The sequence below is a fragment of the Pseudophryne corroboree genome, chromosome 4 (genome assembly GCF_028390025.1).
Source record: "Pseudophryne corroboree isolate aPseCor3 chromosome 4, aPseCor3.hap2, whole genome shotgun sequence".
NCBI lineage: Eukaryota > Metazoa > Chordata > Amphibia > Anura > Myobatrachidae > Pseudophryne > Pseudophryne corroboree.
In genome coordinates this window covers 91,636,063-91,654,090 of record NC_086447.1, presented here as the reverse complement: position 1 = coordinate 91,654,090, position 18,028 = coordinate 91,636,063, and the positions used below count along the sequence as shown (strand labels likewise).

The window sequence follows — 18,028 nt, the reverse complement described above, 5'->3', positions numbered from 1 at the left end:
TTTATGTCATCAGCCTATCATTACTTTGTATATATATATAGTAAATAAGTCTCCTGTATACAATGTCTACGTTATGTATTATTGTAAGTAAACTTTAAATCTTTGCATTTGAAACTAAAGATCGACTCTGGTGGGACTCGAACCCACAACTTTTGAATAACTACAACTTACTAGAAGTCCAATGCACTATCCATTGCGCCACAGAGCCACTGATGTATCATATTTTTGTATCAACAGTACAATGTGTTGAATACTCTTATGTTTTAAATGACACAATCTGTGATGAAACTAATCTTTTTATTTTTCTATTTTTTAAGTATGCTGTAAAGAGAGTATCGTAGAGTGAGAGTAAAATTTTTGTAATGATTTCAGAAATAGCTCCCACTTTGTGTGAGGGGCAAATCAATATGGGGACAATTGCACCATGTCTGATTGAGTGTTTGTTGCAAAGAAACTGAAGATAGAAACATTTTGGTAACATTTATATAGTTTTTGTATTTTTACCAGTATAGATATTTATATTAATTTATATTATAATAATTACATGGCTATCGAGTGTCAGATATTTATAACATTTCTCCCAAATGCAACAGCTATGTCTGAGTCTTCCTCTTGCTGTTTTCAAGTGCAAGTCCTATATCAGGTTTTAGCAATTGTGTAGGTTATTTGTAATACCCATCTAAGGATTTTTTATGATTTTTGAGTGTACTGTAGATACACTTTGAGCTTTGTATTCCTACGTGAGCAGACTCAACATAATATTTTCATTGCTGGTTAAAAATAACCATCCACATTTTTATTACCGGTTATTGATTTAAAGTATCTAAAATTGATTTGTAACTGGTCTTACATTTAAATGATTTTTATGTCAACAGCCTATAATTACTTTGTATATATAGTATATAGATCTCCCATATACAATGTCTATGTTATGTATCATTTTAAGTAAATTTTAAATGTTTGCATTTGAAGCTAAAGAATGACTCTGGTGGGACTCGAACCCACAACCTTTGAATAACTACAACCTACTAGAAGTCCAATGCGCTATCCATTGCGCCACAGAGCCACTGAAGCAGCAAGCATTTGTATCGACAGTACAACTTGTAGAATACTTTCATGTTTTAAAAGCTACAATCTGTGATGAAACAAATCTATTATGTCTTTCTTTTTTTAGTAGGATGTATATACAGAGTATTGTAGAGTAAGAGCCAAAATTTTATACTGATTTCAGAAATAGCATCCTCATTGTGTGAGGTGCAAAAAAATGTGGGGACAATTGCACCCTGTGTGAAATAGTAACTGTTTATTGCAATACAAACTAAAGACCAAAATATTTTCTAAAATGTATTTAATGTTTAGAGTGCTTAACAGTGTAGATATTCATCTTATTTCATACTATCATGATAATGTTGCTAACCTGTGTCAGATATTTTCAACATTCCTCTTGAATGCAACATCCCTGTCTGAGTTTTCCGGCAGCTGATTTCGAGTGCAAGTCCTATATCAGGTTTAAGCAATTATTTAGCTAATATGTGATAACCATGTAAGGATTACAGGTAAAAAGGATTTAATGTTTCTTGAGTGTAGATACCTTTCAAGGTCTGCATAGCTAGCTGAGCAGACTCAACATTGAATTTGGTTGCAGGTTAAATATAACAATAAGCATTTTTGATCAGCAGTTATTGATTTAAAGTATCGAAAATTGATTTGTAATTGGTGATCTTACATTGAAAAGATTTTTATGTCATCAGCCTATCATTACTTTGTTTATATATATATAGTAAATAAGTCTCCTGTATACAATGTCTACGTTATGTATTATTGTAAGTAAACTTTAAATCTTTGCATTTGAAACTAAAGAACGACTCTGGTGGGACTCGAACCCACAACCTTTGAATAACTACAACTTACTAGAAGTCCAATGCACTATCCATTGCGCCACAGAGCCACTGATGTATCATATTTTTGTATCAACAGTACAATGTGTTGAATACTCTTATGTTTTAAATGACACAATCTGTGATGAAACTAATCTTTTTATTTTTCTATTTTTTAAGTATGCTGTAAAGAGAGTATCGTAGAGTGAGAGTAAAATTTATGTAATGATTTCAGAAATAGCTCCCACTTTGTGTGAGGTGCAAATCAATATGGGGACAATTGCACCATGTCTGATTGAGTGTTTGTTGCAAAGAAACTGAAGATAGAAACATTTTGGTAACATTTATATAGGTTTTGTATTTTTACCAGTATAGATATTTATATTAATTTATATTATAATAATTACATGGCTATCGAGTGTCAGATATTTATAACATTTCTCCCAAATGCAACAGCTATGTCTTAGTCTTCCTCTTGCTGTTTTCAAGTGCAAGTCCTATATCAGGTTTTAGCAATTGTGTAGATTATTTGTAATACCCATCTAAGGATTTTTTATGATTTTTGAGTGTAATGTAGATACACTTTAAGCTTTGTATTCCTACGTGAGCAGACTCAACATAATATTTTCATTGCTGGTTAAAAATAACCATCCACATTTTTATTACCAGTTATTGATTTAAAGTATCTAAAATTAATTTGTAACTGGTCTTACATTTAAATGATTTTTATGTCAATAGCCTATAATTACTTTGTATATATAGTGTATAGGTCTCCCATATACAATGTCTATGTTATGTATCATTTTAAGTAAATTTTAAATGTTTACATTTGAAGCTAAAGAATGACTCTGGTGGGACTCGAACCCACAACCTTTAAATAACTACAACCTACTAGAAGTCCAATGCGCTATCCATTGCGCCACAGAGCCACTGAAGCAGCAAGCGTTTGTATCGACAGTACAACTTGTAGAATACTTTCATGTTTTAAAAGCTACAATCTGTGATGAAACAAATCTATTATGTCTTTCTTTTTTCAGTAGGATGTATATACAGAGTATTGTAGAGTAAGAGCCAAAATTTTATACTGATTTCAGAAATAGCATCCTCATTGTGTGAGGTGCAAAAAAATGTGGGGACAATTGCACCCTGTGTGAAATAGTAACTGTGTATTGCAATACAAACTAAAGACCAAAATATTTTCTAAAATGTATTTAATGTTTAGAGTGCTTAAAAATTATTTCATACTATAATGATAATGTTGCTAACCTGTGTCAGATATTTCCAACATTCCTCTTGAATGCAACATCCCTGTCTGAGTTTTCCGGCTGCTGATTTCGAGTGCAAGTCCTATATCAGGTTTAAGCAATTATTTAGCAAATATGTGATAACCATGTAAGGATTACAGGTAAAAAGGATTTAATGTTTTTTGAGTGTAGATACCCTTCAAGGTCTGCATAGCTAGCTGAGCAGACTCAACATTGAATTTGGTTGCTGGTTAAATATAACAATAAGCATTTTTGATCAGCAGTTTTTGATTTAAAGTATCGAAAATTGATTTGTAATTGGTGATCTTACATTGAAAAGATTATTATGTCACCAGCCTATCATTACTTTGTATATATATATATATATATATATATATAGAATCACACGGTAGGCGAAACTGGGAGACAGATGTCCACTGACCCCATATCACAAAACCAGGCGGCACTCCACGGATTTCAATATAGAAAAAATTTTTTTATGTGAGAAACAACATGAGGGTCCAACGTTTCAACACCGCGGCGGGTGTTTTTTTCAAGGACACATGGTGAAGCAAACAAAATTAAAACAATTCTTACCTTATATGCTTTACACAATCCACTGCTGTCACGCGAGGGCGGTGGGCGGGAGCACCTCCGGCAACCGGCGTCCGGCCGCGTGTGATGACGTGACCGTTGCTAGGCGACCAAACGAAGCCCAGTCCGGCTCATCTCGCGTGATGAGTAAGTGCCGTCACCAGGCAACCAGACGCGCTCAGTCCAGCGCCACTCACGGAGACAGGTGGAGAGTGCTGTAAAGATAAAGTGCAATGTGCATGTGAACAGTGATCAATATATGTGTGACACATGGCTTAAGAAGGGAAACATATAAACGTTTCCAACGTGATATAGTGGGTTAAAAACAGACTGTGCATTGCATGCATGGGGAACGTATATTACGTGCAGGTCCCTGTGATTCTATGTCAGCTGTAGCTTTTAAATGGGCTCTGTATGACTATACTGTATGTAGACAAAGCTAAGGACAAAACTACATAAATCTGGAATCACATGAAAAAACATAATCAGCAGCCCTAATTCAGGCTAATTAAACAGATGTGAAAACACAGAGTAAAATGCTGAAGACATTGGACCACTAGAAAGACATTTACAAGAAAATGCTCCATGATACTTTTTCATTGAGTCCGTTGGGAGCTACAGTATTAAGGCGGACCATCCATCGGGTTTCACACTGAGACAATAGCTTTTGTCTATCGCCACCTCTGTTTGGAGATAGGGATGTGGTCCACAATTTGATATTTCAGGCTGGCTAACGAATGTTGACACAGTTTGAAATGCCGTGCTACTGGCTGGTCATTATCCTTGCCCTCAATCGCAGCTTTAATGGCAGACCGATGGAGAGCCATACGTTCTTTAAAGGTTCTAATGGTCTGTCCAACATACAATAGCCCGCAGGGACATATGATAACATAAATGACATATTGTGTACTGCATGTAAGGAAATGATGTATCTTGTATTTCTTGCCAGTTTTAGGATGTTGGAATAAAGAACCAGATATAAGATAGTTGCACGTAGTACATGAGGGACATTTAAAACAGCCTTTGCGTGTGGACATAGTTACTTTAGGTGACACATCTGTGTGGACAAGCAAGTCCCGGAGATTTCGACCACGCCTGTAACTAGGCATCACTGATTTATTGTGAAAGCATGGTAATGCGGTATCACTTTTAACTATGAGCCAGAGAGCACTTACCGCTCTAGGTATTACTGCACTGGCGGTGGTGTACTCGGTGACCAACGGTATTTTGGTTGAAAGTGTTTCACACGGTTTCGGCTGTAGTAATGATGTCCGAGATTTTGTCAACATCTCCATTTTCTGTTGATATAACTTGTTGTGTGGATAGCCTCTGATTTTGAATTTGTCCACCACCTGTGTCAGTGCCAAATCCAATTCATCGGAATTACTAGTGATCCGTGCCACCCTGGTCATCTGGGACTTTGGTAGTCCTGCTTTCAAGGCCGGCGGGTGGAAGCTTGCATGTTCCAAAAGAGTGTTTCGGTCGGTAGCTTTATGAAAGACGGCAGTGTGGATGTGTCGGTCCTTAATAGAGATAGCAACATCTAAATAATGGATCACTTCTGTACTGTACTGATACGTGAATCGAATTGGCGACTCGGCTAGGTTGATGGATGACAGGAGTTGTTGTAGACTGTCTTCATCACCTGTCCAAAACAGGATCAGGTCATCAATGTATCTCTTGTAAAGGAGAATATTGTTGCTTATCCGAGGGTTAGAAAAGAATAACTCATGTTCTTTGGCGAACATATAAACGTTTGCTAGCGACGGCGCTATGCAAGAACCCATAGCGCAGCCGGTTACTTGTTCATAATATTTCCCGTTGTGTAAAAAATAATTGCGTTGAAGGGTCAATTTTAGCAAAGTGATGAACAATTCAATGTCCAATGCCTGAAAGTTGTTATTTTCAAGGAATGTTTTCATAATAGCCAACCCTTCCGTGTGTGGGATCACGGAGTATAAGTTCTTGACATCCAATGTGCACATAATTGTGTCAACAGGAAGCACATCTATGGACGTCAAAAGATTCAAGAGATCTGTTGTATCTCTTAAATGTGTTGTTTGACTGGTCACCAAAGGTTGCACCATCCGATCCAGGAACTTTGAAATAGAATAATATAAAGAGTCCCTTGCTGATATAATGGGCCTTATCGGTGGGTTTTTCACATCCTTGTGAATCTTCGGCAAGGAGTAAATTACCGGTACCTTGGGAAATTTTTGTATTAGACCATTTTTACTTTTTTCGTCAATTTTACCTTGATTGAATGCTGATAATAGAAGCTTATCGACCTCCAATTTGTACCGGGCAGTTGGATTGCCCTGTAGTCTCCTGTATGTTGTATTGTCAGATAAAAGTTCATCTAGATTTTTGATGTACTGTGTTTTATCCTGTATGATAATGGCACCGCCTTTGTCGGCTGGACGTATTATGATGGTAGGGTCCTCAGATAGTGTTTTCAAAGCCATTTGTTCACCCTTAGAAAGATTTGGAAAGATCTTAGGCTGCGCCATCTCGTATCTCTCAACGGCATTGTCCAATAATCTAGAGAATGACTTGATAGAAGCATTTGTGCTCTGCGGATCAAAAGAAGATGTTGATTTAATAAAAGCGGCCTTGTGTGGGCCTTCACTTGGCTGGTGCTGAAAAAATTCACGCAATCTCAGTGATCGTTCAAAGCGATACTGTTCGGTGCGCCATTTAAAAGAATCATGTTGATTGGTAGGAATAAATGACAATCCTCTGTTTAGAAGCCGGGTCTCATCAGATGATAGCGTTCTAGATGATAAATTGAAGATTAGATCTATGTTTTCTTTTTGTTTTTGTTGCCGGCTGGTGGTTTTGTAGATCCTCTGGTTTTGCTGGCCCCTTCGGGTGTATCGGTTGGAGGGGTGTCGACTTTTGACCGGGTTGCTGCCCGAGAACTGGTTCTGTTTGGTGATTTTGCGTCGTCCGAATCCTGGACTAAAAAATCACTGTCACTGTTGTCAGAGTCCTGGCGTTTGGGATTCTTGTAAGATCTATTTCTCCAGGACTGTCGTTTATTCATAAACCTTGGATTGGTGGTTTCAGAGCCGTGTAACCACCGATACACCTTGTGTTCTTCATAGTCTGCGAGAACAACTTGTAATTTATTCTTTTTATATTGGATCAATTCCCGCTTGTAATTGTTGACTTGGACCAGCAACTTGTCCCATTGGGACTGATATGAGGCATCTTCAAGTAATGTTCTGTTAGTTGTTTCATATGCAGCAATGTTGGACCGATACTTGGAGAGTTCTTTCCCGGACTCCTCTATTACAAGTAGCATTAAGTCCATGCTGCACTTGTTTAATATCATTGTCCATTTCCTGCAGAACTCGGTATTGCTGCGACCTATGGTCGGAATGTTTTTTACCCGAAAGCCTCGTGGGATCTTCTTGGCATGATAATAGTCGGATAAAGAAGTGCCGTGCAACAGATAATCCGTTTCTTTCTTTTTCAGACGTAACAGGTGATGATAGACCTCATCCACTGTGATGTTATCTTGATTGGTGAGAAAATCTTCTTTAAACAGAATTGCTGAAGCCTCAGTTTCTGTGTAGCTGAGAACACGGTCTGAGTCGGGCATGCTGGTATGAGTGGATTCCAAGGGATCCATGCTGCTCTATTGGTGTTTCCAGTACATGCAATGTCACAGCAAGGTGAATGGTCAAAAACAAATGCTTGCTTTAACAATTATATAGCAGAAAAAAAGCAAAACTCTGTCAATGAGCAAAAAATTGGTGATAGGGTGCCACACTTCTTTAGGGCTGATGGCACAACCCAAATTGCATATGGTGAAATGTAGTTGGCACTCGATGATCTTAGCACAATACCGGGGTGCCCTCCTTCTGAAATGCACAATCACACGGTAGGCGAAACTGGGAGACAGATGTCCACTGACCCCATATCACAAAACCAGGCGGCACTCCACGGATTTCAATATAGAAAAAAAATTTTTATGTGAGAAACAACATGAGGGTCCAACGTTTCAACACCGCGGCGGGTGTTTTTTTCAAGGACACATGGTGAAGCAAACAAAATTAAAACAATTCTTACCTTATATGCTTTACACAATCCACTGCTGTCACGCGAGGGCGGTGGGCGGGAGCACCTCCGGCAACCGGCGTCTGGCCGCGTGTGATGACGTGACCGTTGCTAGGCGACCAAACGAAGCCCAGTCCGGCTCATCTCGCGTGATGAGTAAGTGCCGTCACCAGGCAACCAGACGCGCTCAGTCCAGCGCCACTCACGGAGACAGGTGGAGAGTGCTGTAAAGATAAATATATTGAAATCCGTGGAGTGCCGCCTGGTTTTGTGATATGGGGTCAGTGGACATCTGTCTCCCAGTTTCGCCTACCGTGTGATTGTGCATTTCAGAAGGAGGGCACCCCGGTATTGTGCTAAGATCATCGAGTGCCAACTACATTTCACCATATGCAATTTGGGTTGTGCCATCAGCCCTAAAGAAGTGTGGCACCCTATCACCAATTTTTTGCTCATTGACAGAGTTTTGCTTTTTTTCTGCTATATAATTGTTAAAGCAAGCATTTGTTTTTAACCATTCACCTTGCTGTGACATTGCATGTACTGGAAACACCAATAGAGCAGCATGGATCCCTTGGAATCCACTCATACCAGCATGCCCGACTCAGACCGTGTTCTCAGCTACACAGAAACTGAGGCTTCAGCAATTCTGTTTAAAGAAGATTTTCTCACCAATCAAGATAACATCACAGTGGATGAGGTCTATCATCACCTGTTACGTCTGAAAAAGAAAGAAACGGATTATCTGTTGCACGGCACTTCTTTATCCGACTATTATCGTGCCAAGAAGATCCCACGAGGCTTTCGGGTAAAAAACATTCCGACCATAGGTCGCAGCAATACCGAGTTCTGCAGGAAATGGACAATGATATTAAACAAGTGCAGCATGGACTTAATGCTACTTGTAATAGAGGAGTCCGGGAAAGAACTCACCAAGTATCGGTCCAACATTGCTGCATATGAAACAACTAACAGAACATTACTTGAAGATGCCTCATATCAGTCCCAATGGGACAAGTTGCTGGTCCAAGTCAACAATTACAAGCGGGAATTGATCCATTATAAAAAGAATAAATTACAAGTTGTTCTCGCAGACTATGAAGAACACAAGGTGTATCGGTGGTTACACGGCTCTGAAACCACCAATCCAAGGTTTATGAATAAACGACAGTCCTGGAGAAATAGATCTTACAAGAATCCCAAACGCCAGGACTCTGACAACAGTGACAGTGATTTTTTAGTCCAGGATTCGGACGACGCAAAATCACCAAACAGAACCAGTTCTCGGGCAGCAACCCGGTCAAAAGTCGACACCCCTCCAACCGATACACCCGAAGGGGCCAGCAAAACCAGAGGATCTACAAAACCACCAGCCGGCAACAAAAACAAAAAGAAAACATAGATCTAATCTTCAATTTATCATCTAGAACGCTATCATCTGATGAGACCCGGCTTCTAAACAGAGGATTGTCATTTATTCCTACCAATCAACATGATTCTTTTAAATGGCGCACCGAACAGTATCGCTTTGAACGATCACTGAGATTGCGTGAATTTTTTCAGCACCAGCCAAGTGAAGGCCCACACAAGGCCGCTTTTATTAAATCAACATCTTCTTTTGATCCGCAGAGCACAAATGCTTCTATCAAGTCATTCTCTAGATTATTGGACAATGCCGTTGAGAGATACGAGATGGCGCAGCCTAAGATCTTTCCAAATCTTTCTAAGGGTGAACAAATGGCTTTGAAAACACTATCTGAGGACCCTACCATCATAATACGTCCAGCCGACAAAGGCGGTGCCATTATCATACAGGATAAAACACAGTACATCAAAAATCTAGATGAACTTTTATCTGACAATACAACATACAGGAGACTACAGGGCAATCCAACTGCCCGGTACAAATTGGAGGTCGATAAGCTTCTATTATCAGCATTCAATCAAGGTAAAATTGACGAAAAAAGTAAAAATGGTCTAATACAAAAATTTCCCAAGGTACCGGTAATTTACTCCTTGCCGAAGATTCACAAGGATGTGAAAAACCCACCGATAAGGCCCATTATATCAGCAAGGGACTCTTTATATTATTCTATTTCAAAGTTCCTGGATCGGATGGTGCAACCTTTGGTGACCAGTCAAACAACACATTTAAGAGATACAACAGATCTCTTGAATCTTTTGACGTCCATAGATGTGCTTCCTGTTGACACAATTATGTGCACATTGGATGTCAAGAACTTATACTCCGTGATCCCACACACGGAAGGGTTGGCTATTATGAAAACATTCCTTGAAAATAACAACTTTCAGGCATTGGACATTGAATTGTTCATCACTTTGCTAAAATTGACCCTTCAACGCAATTATTTTTTACACAACGGGAAATATTATGAACAAGTAACCGGCTGCGCTATGGGTTCTTGCATAGCGCCGTCGCTAGCAAACGTTTATATGTTCGCCAAAGAACATGAGTTATTCTTTTCTAACCCTCGGATTAGCAACAATATTCTCCTTTACAAGAGATACATTGATGACCTGATCCTGTTTTGGACAGGTGATGAAGACAGTCTACAACAACTCCTGTCATCCATCAACCTAGCCGAGTCGCCAATTCGATTCACGTATCAGTACAGTACAGAAGTGATCCATTATTTAGATGTTGCTATCTCTATTAAGGACCGACACATCCACACTGCCGTCTTTCATAAAGCTACCGACCGAAACACTCTTTTGGAACATGCAAGCTTCCACCCGCCGGCCTTGAAAGCAGGACTACCAAAGTCCCAGATGACCAGGGTGGCACGGATCACTAGTAATTCCGATGAATTGGATTTGGCACTGACACAGGTGGTGGACAAATTCAAAATCAGAGGCTATCCACACAACAAGTTATATCAACAGAAAATGGAGATGTTGACAAAATCTCGGACATCATTACTACAGCCGAAACCGTGTGAAACACTTTCAACCAAAATACCGTTGGTCACCGAGTACACCACCGCCAGTGCAGTAATACCTAGAGCGGTAAGTGCTCTCTGGCCCATAGTTAAAAGTGATACCGCATTACCATGCTTTCACAATAAATCAGTGATGCCTAGTTACAGGCGTGGTCGAAATCTCCGGGACTTGCTTGTCCACACAGATGTGTCACCTAAAGTAACTATGTCCACACGCAAAGGCTGTTTTAAATGTCCCTCATGTACTACGTGCAACTATCTTATATCTGGTTCTTTATTCCAACATCCTAAAACTGGCAAGAAATACAAGATACATCATTTCCTTACATGCAGTACACAATATGTCATTTATGTTATCATATGTCCCTGCGGGCTATTGTATGTTGGACAGACCATTAGAACCTTTAAAGAACGTATGGCTCTCCATCGGTCTGCCATTAAAGCTGCGATTGAGGGCAAGGATAATGACCAGCCAGTAGCACGGCATTTCAAACTGTGTCAACATTCGTTAGCCAGCCTGAAATATCAAATTGTGGACCACATCCCTTTCTCCAACAGAGGTGGCGATAGACAAAAGCTATTGTCTCAGTGTGAAACCCGATGGATGGTCCGCCTTAATACTGTAGCTCCCAACGGACTCAATGAAAAAGTATCATGGAGCATTTTCTTGTAAATGTCTTTCTAGTGGTCCAATGTCTTCAGCATTTTACTCTGTGTTTTCACATCTGTTTAATTAGCCTGAATTAGGGCTGCTGATTATGTTTTTTCATGTGATTCCAGATTTATGTAGTTTTGTCCTTAGCTTTGTCTACATACAGTATAGTCATACAGAGCCCATTTAAAAGCTACAGCTGACATAGAATCACAGGGACCTGCACGTAATATACGTTCCCCATGCATGCAATGCACAGTCTGTTTTTAACCCACTATATCACGTTGGAAACGTTTATATGTTTCCCTTCTTAAGCCATGTGTCACACATATATTGATCACTGTTCACATGCACATTGCACTTTATCTTTACAGCACTCTCCCCCTGTCTCCGTGAGTGGCGCTGGACTGAGCGCGTCTGGTTGCCTGGTGACGGCACTTACTCATCACGCGAGATGAGCCGGACTGGGCTTCGTTTGGTCGCCTAGCAACGGTCACGTCATCACACGCGGCCGGACGCCGGTTGCCGGAGGTGCTCCCGCCCACCGCCCTCGCGTGACAGCAGTGGATTGTGTAAAGCATATAAGGTAAGAATTGTTTTAATTTTGTTTGCTTCACCATGTGTCCTTGAAAAAAACACCCGCCGCGGTGTTGAAACGTTGGACCCTCATGTTGTTTCTCACATAAAATTTTTTTTTCTATATTGAAATCCGTGGAGTGCCGCCTGGTTTTGTGATATGGGGTCAGTGGACATCTGTCTCCCAGTTTCGCCTACCGTGTGATTGTGCATTTCAGAAGGAGGGCACCCCGGTATTGTGCTAAGATCATCGAGTGCCAACTACATTTCACCATATATATATATATAGTAAATAAGTCTCCTGTATACAATGTCTACGTTATGTATTATTGTAAGTAAACTTTAAATCTTTGCATTTGAAACTAAAGAACGACTCTGGTGGGACTCGAACCCACAACCTTTGAATAACTACAACCTACTAGAAGTCCAATGCGCTATCCATTGCGCCACAGAGCCACTGAAGTATCATATTTTTGTATCAACAGTACAATGTGTTGAATACTCTTATGTTTTAAATGACACAATCTGTGATGAAACTAATCTTTTTATTTTTCTATTTTTTAAGTATGCTGTAAAGAGAGTATCGTAGAGTGAGAGTAAAATTTTTGTAATGATTTCAGAAATAGCTCCCACTTTGTGTGAGGTGCAAATCAATATGGGGACAATTGCACCATGTCTGATTGAGTGTTTGTTGCAAAGAAACTGAAGATAGAAACATTTTGGTAACATTTATATAGGTTTTGTATTTTTACCAGTATAGATATTTATATTAATTTATATTATAATAATTACATGGCTATCGAGTGTCAGATATTTATAACATTTCTCCCAAATGCAACAGCTATGTCTGAGTCTTCCTCTTGCTGTTTTCAAGTGCAAGTCCTATATCAGGTTTTAGCAATTGTGTAGGTTATTTGTAATACCCATCTAAGGATTTTTTATGATTTTTGAGTGTACTGTAGATACACTTTAAGCTTTGTATTCCTACATGAGCAGACTCAACATAATATTTTCATTGCTGGTTAAAAATAACCATCCACATTTTTATTACCAGTTATTAATTTAAAGTATCTAAAATTGATTTGTCACTGGTCTTACATTTAAATGATTTTTATGTCAACAGCCTATAATTACTTTGTATATATAGTATATAGATCTCCCATATACAATGTCTATGTTATGTATCATTTTAAGTAAATTTTAAATGTTTGCATTTGAAGCTAAAGAATGACTCTGGTGGGACTCGAACCCACAACCTTTGAATAACTATAACCTACTAGAAGTCCAATGCGCTATCCATTGCGCCACAGAGCCACTGAAGCAGCAAGCGTTTGTATCGACAGTACAACTTGTAGAATACTTTCATGTTTTAAAAGCTACAATCTGTGATGAAACAAATCTATTATGTCTTTCTTTTTTTAGTAGGATGTATATACAGAGTATTGTAGAGTAAGAGCCAAAATTTTATACTGATTTCAGAAATAGCATCCTCATTGTGTGAGGTGCAAAAAAATGTGGGGACAATTGCACCCTGTGTGAAATAGTAACTGTTTATTGCAATACAAACTAAAGACCAAAATATTTTCTAAAATGTATTTAATGTTTAGAGTGCTTAACAGTGTAGATATTCATCTTATTTCATACTATAAATAATAATGTTGCTAACCTGTGTCAGATATTTCCAACATTCCTCTTGAATGCAACATCCCTGTCTGAGTTTTCCGGCTGCTGATTTTGAGTGCAAATCCTATATCAGGTTTAAGCAATTATTTAGCTAATATGTGATAACCATGTAAGGATTACAGGTAAAAAGGATTTAATGTTTCTTGAGTGTAGATACCCTTCAAGGTCTGCATAGCTAGCTGAGCAGACTCAACGTTGAATTTGGTTGCTGGTTAAATATAACAATAAGCATTTTTGATCAGCAGTTATTGATTTAAAGTATCTAAAATTGATTTGTAATTGGTGATCTTACATTGAAAAGATTTTTATGTCACAGCCTATCATTACATTGTATATATATATATATATAGTAAATAAGTCTCCTGTATACAATGTCTGCGTTATGTATTATTGTAAGTAAAGTTTAAATCTTTGCATTTGAAACTAAAGAACTACTCTGGTGGGACTCGAACCCACAACCTTTGAATAACTACAACCTACTAGAAGTCCAATGCGCTATCCATTGCGCCACAGAGCCACTGATGTATCATATTTTTGTATCAACAGTACAATGTGTTGAATACTCTTATGTTTTAAATGACACAATCTGTGATGAAACTAATCTTTTTATTTTTCTATTTTTTAAGTATGCTGTAAAGAGAGTATCGTAGAGTGAGAGTAAAATTTTTGTAATGATTTCAGAAATAGCTCCCCCTTTGTGTGAGGTGCAAATCAATATGGGGACAATTGCACCAAGTCTGATTGAGTGTTTGTTGCAAAGAAACTGAAGACAGAAACATTTTGGTAACATTAATATAGGTTTTGTATTTTTACCAGTATAGATATTTATATTAATTTATATTATAATAATTACATGGCTATCGATTGTCAGATATTTATAACATTTCTCCCAAATGCAACAGCTATGTCTGAGTCTTCCTCTTGCTGTTTTCAAGTGCAAGTCCTATATCTATCAGGTTTTAGCAATTGTGTAGGTTATTTGTAATACCCATCTAAGGATTTTTTATGATTTTTGAGTGTACTGTAGATACACTTTAAGCTTTGTATTCCTACGTGAGCAGACTCAACATAATATTTTCATTGCTGGTTAAAAATAACCATCCACATTTTTATTACCAGTTATTGATTTAAAGTATCTAAAATTGATTTGTAACTGGTCTTACATTTAAATGATTTTTATGTCAACAGCCTATAATTACTTTGTATATATATATATATAGTAAATAAGTCTCCTGTATACAATGTCTACGTTATGTATTATTGTAAGTAAAGTTTAAATCTTTGCATTTGAAACTAAAGAACTACTCTGGTGGGACTCGAACCCACAACCTTTGAATAACTATAACCTACTAGAAGTCCAATGCGCTATCAATTGCGCCACAGAGCCACTGATGTATCATATTTTTGTATCAACAGTACAATGTGTTGAATACTCTTATGTTTTAAATGACACAATCTGTGATGAAACTAATCTTTTTATTTTTCTATTTTTTAAGTATGCTGTAAAGAGAGTATCGTAGAGTGAGAGTAAAATTTTTGTAATGATTTCAGAAATAGGTCCCACTTTGTGTGAGGTGCAAATCAATATGGGGACAATTGCACCAAGTCTGATTGAGTGTTTGTTGCAAAGAAACTGAAGACAGAAACATTTTGGTAACATTTATATAGGTTTTGTATTTTTACCAGTATAGATATTTATATTAATTTATATTATAATAATTACATGGCTATCGAGTGTCAGATATTTATAACATTTCTCCCAAATGCAACAGCTATGTCTGAGTCTTCCTCTTGCTGTTTTCAAGTGCAAGTCCTATATCAGGTTTTAGCAATTGTGTAGATTATTTGTAATACCCATCTAAGGATTTTTTATGATTTTTGAGTGTACTGTAGATACACTTTAAGCTTTGTATTCCTACGTGAGCAGACTCAACATACTATTTTCATTGCTGGTTAAAAATAACCATCCACATTTTTATTACCAGTTATTGATTTAAAGTATCTAAAATTGATTTGTAACTGGTCTTACATTTAAATGATTTTTATGTCAACAGCCTATAATTACTTTGTATATATAGTGTATAGGTCTCCCATATACAATGTCTATGTTATGTATCATTTTAAGTAAATTTTAAATGTTTACATTTGAAGCTAAAGAATGACTCTGGTGGGACTCGAACCCACAACCTTTGAATAACTACAACCTACTAGAAGTCCAATGCGCTATCCATTGCGCCACAGAGCCACTGAAGCAGCAAGCGTTTGTATCGACAGTACAACTTGTAGAATACTTTCATGTTTTAAAAGCTACAATCTGTGATGAAACAAATCTATTATGTCTTTCTTTTTTCAGTAGATGTATATACAGAGTATTGTAGAGTAAGAGCCAAAATTTTATACTGATTTCAGAAATAGCATCCTCATTGTGTGAGGTGCAAAAAAATGTGGGGACAATTGCACCCTGTGTGAAATAGTAACTGTTTATTGCAATACAAACTAAAGACCAAAATATTTTCTAAAATGTATTTAATGTTTAGAGTGCTTAACAGTGTAGATATTCATCTTATTTCATACTATCATGATAATGTTGCTAACCTGTGTCAGATATTTCCAACATTCCTCTTGAATGCAACATCCCTGTCTGAGTTTTCCGGCAGCTGATTTCGAGTGCAAGTCCTATATCAGGTTTAAGCAATTATTTAGCTAATATGTGATAACCATGTAAGGATTACAGGTAAAAAGGATTTAATGTTTCTTGAGTGTAGATACCCTTCAAGGTCTGCATAGCTAGCTGAGCAGACTCAACATTGAATTTGGTTGCTGGTTAAATATAACAATAAGCATTTTTGATCAGCAGTTATTGATTTAAAGTATCTAAAATTGATTTGTAATTGGTGATCTTACATTGAAAAGATTTTTATGTCACAGCCTATCATTACATTGTATATATATATATATATAGTAAATAAGTCTCCTGTATACAATGTCTGCGTTATGTATTATTGTAAGTAAAGTTTAAATCTTTGCATTTGAAACTAAAGAACTACTCTGGTGGGACTCGAACCCACAACCTTTGAATAACTACAACCTACTAGAAGTCCAATGCGCTATCCATTGCGCCACAGAGCCACTGATGTATCATATTTTTGTATCAACAGTACAATGTGTTGAATACTCTTATGTTTTAAATGACACAATCTGTGATGAAACTAATCTTTTTATTTTTCTATTTTTTAAGTATGCTGTAAAGAGAGTATCGTAGAGTGAGAGTAAAATTTTTGTAATGATTTCAGAAATAGCTCCCACATTGTGTGAGGTGCAAATCAATATGGGGACAATTGCACCATGTCTGATTGAGTGTTTGTTGCAAAGAAACTGAAGATAGAAACATTTTGGTAACATTTATATAGGTTTTGTATTTTTACCAGTATAGATATTTATATTAATTTATATTATAATAATTACATGGCTATCGAGTGTCAGATATTTATAACATTTCTCCCAAATGCAACAGCTATGTCTGAGTCTTCCTCTTGCTGTTTTCAAGTGCAAGTCCTATATCAGGTTTTAGCAATTGTGTAGGTTATTTGTAATACCCATCTAAGGATTTTTTATGATTTTTGAGTGTACTGTAGATACACTTTAAGCTTTGTATTCCTACGTGAGCAGACTCAACATAATATTTTCATTGCTGGTTAAAAATAACCATCCACATTTTTATTACCAGTTATTGATTTAAAGTATCTAAAACTAATTTGTAACTGGTCTTACATTTAAATGATTTTTATGTCAACAGCCTATAATTACTTTGTATATATATATAGTAAATAAGTCTCCTGTATACAATGTCTACGTTATGTATTATTGTAAGTAAAGTTTAAATCTTTGCATTTGAAACTAAAGAACTACTCTGGTGGGACTCGAACCCACAACCTTTGAATAACTATAACCTACTAGAAGTCCAATGCGCTATCCATTGCGCCACAGAGCCACTGATGTATCATATTTTTGTATCAACAGTACAATGTGTTGAATACTCTTATGTTTTAAATGACACAATCTGTGATGAAACTAATCTTTTTATTTTTCTATTTTTTAAGTATGCTGTAAAGAGAGTATCGTAGAGTGAGAGTAACATTTTTGTAATGATTTCAGAAATAGCTCCCACTTTGTGTGAGGTGCAAATCAATATGGGGACAATTGCACCAAGTCTGATTGAGTGTTTGTTGCAAAGAAACTGAAGACAGAAACATTTTGGTAACATTTATATAGGTTTTGTATTTTTACCAGTATAGATATTTATATTAATTTATATTATAATAATTACATGGCTATCGAGTGTCAGATATTTATAACATTTCTCCCAAATGCAACAGC

The 18,028-nt window shown here is 37.2% G+C and overlaps 11 non-coding genes across 11 annotated transcripts; all 11 read right to left on the bottom strand.

Annotated features, from left to right (window-relative positions):
• Positions 1–122: 122 nt before the first annotated feature.
• Positions 123–208, bottom strand: TRNAR-UCU (transfer RNA arginine (anticodon UCU)). The gene is given in 2 exon segments: positions 123–158; positions 172–208. It is a non-coding gene; the product is annotated as a tRNA-Arg (tRNA).
• A 772-nt stretch (positions 209–980) lies between these two features.
• On the bottom strand, positions 981–1,066 carry TRNAR-UCU (transfer RNA arginine (anticodon UCU)). The gene is given in 2 exon segments: positions 981–1,016; positions 1,030–1,066. It is a non-coding gene; the product is annotated as a tRNA-Arg (tRNA).
• A 796-nt stretch (positions 1,067–1,862) lies between these two features.
• Positions 1,863–1,948, bottom strand: TRNAR-UCU (transfer RNA arginine (anticodon UCU)). Its single transcript is given in 2 exon segments — positions 1,863–1,898; positions 1,912–1,948. It is a non-coding gene; the product is annotated as a tRNA-Arg (tRNA).
• Positions 1,949–2,720: 772 nt separating this feature from the next.
• On the bottom strand, positions 2,721–2,806 carry TRNAR-UCU (transfer RNA arginine (anticodon UCU)). Its single transcript is given in 2 exon segments — positions 2,721–2,756; positions 2,770–2,806. It is a non-coding gene; the product is annotated as a tRNA-Arg (tRNA).
• A 9,532-nt stretch (positions 2,807–12,338) lies between these two features.
• TRNAR-UCU (transfer RNA arginine (anticodon UCU)) lies at positions 12,339–12,424 on the bottom strand. Its single transcript is given in 2 exon segments — positions 12,339–12,374; positions 12,388–12,424. It is a non-coding gene; the product is annotated as a tRNA-Arg (tRNA).
• Positions 12,425–13,196: 772 nt separating this feature from the next.
• On the bottom strand, positions 13,197–13,282 carry TRNAR-UCU (transfer RNA arginine (anticodon UCU)). Its single transcript is given in 2 exon segments — positions 13,197–13,232; positions 13,246–13,282. It is a non-coding gene; the product is annotated as a tRNA-Arg (tRNA).
• Positions 13,283–14,082: 800 nt separating this feature from the next.
• On the bottom strand, positions 14,083–14,168 carry TRNAR-UCU (transfer RNA arginine (anticodon UCU)). Its single transcript is given in 2 exon segments — positions 14,083–14,118; positions 14,132–14,168. It is a non-coding gene; the product is annotated as a tRNA-Arg (tRNA).
• Positions 14,169–14,952: 784 nt separating this feature from the next.
• On the bottom strand, positions 14,953–15,038 carry TRNAR-UCU (transfer RNA arginine (anticodon UCU)). The gene is given in 2 exon segments: positions 14,953–14,988; positions 15,002–15,038. It is a non-coding gene; the product is annotated as a tRNA-Arg (tRNA).
• Positions 15,039–15,810: 772 nt separating this feature from the next.
• On the bottom strand, positions 15,811–15,896 carry TRNAR-UCU (transfer RNA arginine (anticodon UCU)). The gene is given in 2 exon segments: positions 15,811–15,846; positions 15,860–15,896. It is a non-coding gene; the product is annotated as a tRNA-Arg (tRNA).
• Positions 15,897–16,694: 798 nt separating this feature from the next.
• Positions 16,695–16,780, bottom strand: TRNAR-UCU (transfer RNA arginine (anticodon UCU)). Its single transcript is given in 2 exon segments — positions 16,695–16,730; positions 16,744–16,780. It is a non-coding gene; the product is annotated as a tRNA-Arg (tRNA).
• Positions 16,781–17,556: 776 nt separating this feature from the next.
• On the bottom strand, positions 17,557–17,642 carry TRNAR-UCU (transfer RNA arginine (anticodon UCU)). The gene is given in 2 exon segments: positions 17,557–17,592; positions 17,606–17,642. It is a non-coding gene; the product is annotated as a tRNA-Arg (tRNA).
• Between the last annotated feature and the right edge of the window lie 386 nt (positions 17,643–18,028).